The following is a 239-nucleotide window of genomic DNA, read 5'->3' as shown; positions in this document are numbered from 1 at the left end:
TGTAGATGCATTCCATCTACACACTTATGCAGGCAAGCACTCATGAGTTAAAAGCCACTGTATGAACCAGCCTACAGAGTGCTTAAAGCCAGTGACTCCCTTGCACACCTGAAGACCAAAAAACATTCACCAAAATAAAATTAGGGCCATGCCTTTTTTTTTTTTTTTTAAACTGTAACATATACCAACTAAGACATTAAGATCCCTTTTCCAGCATCATTCATACACATATATGCCCC

The sequence above is a fragment of the Haliaeetus leucocephalus genome, unplaced genomic scaffold (assembly GCF_000737465.1).
Source record: "Haliaeetus leucocephalus isolate CR32 unplaced genomic scaffold, Haliaeetus_leucocephalus-4.0 Scaffold345, whole genome shotgun sequence".
Taxonomy (NCBI): domain Eukaryota; kingdom Metazoa; phylum Chordata; class Aves; order Accipitriformes; family Accipitridae; genus Haliaeetus; species Haliaeetus leucocephalus.
This window is presented reverse-complemented; position numbering follows the sequence as displayed.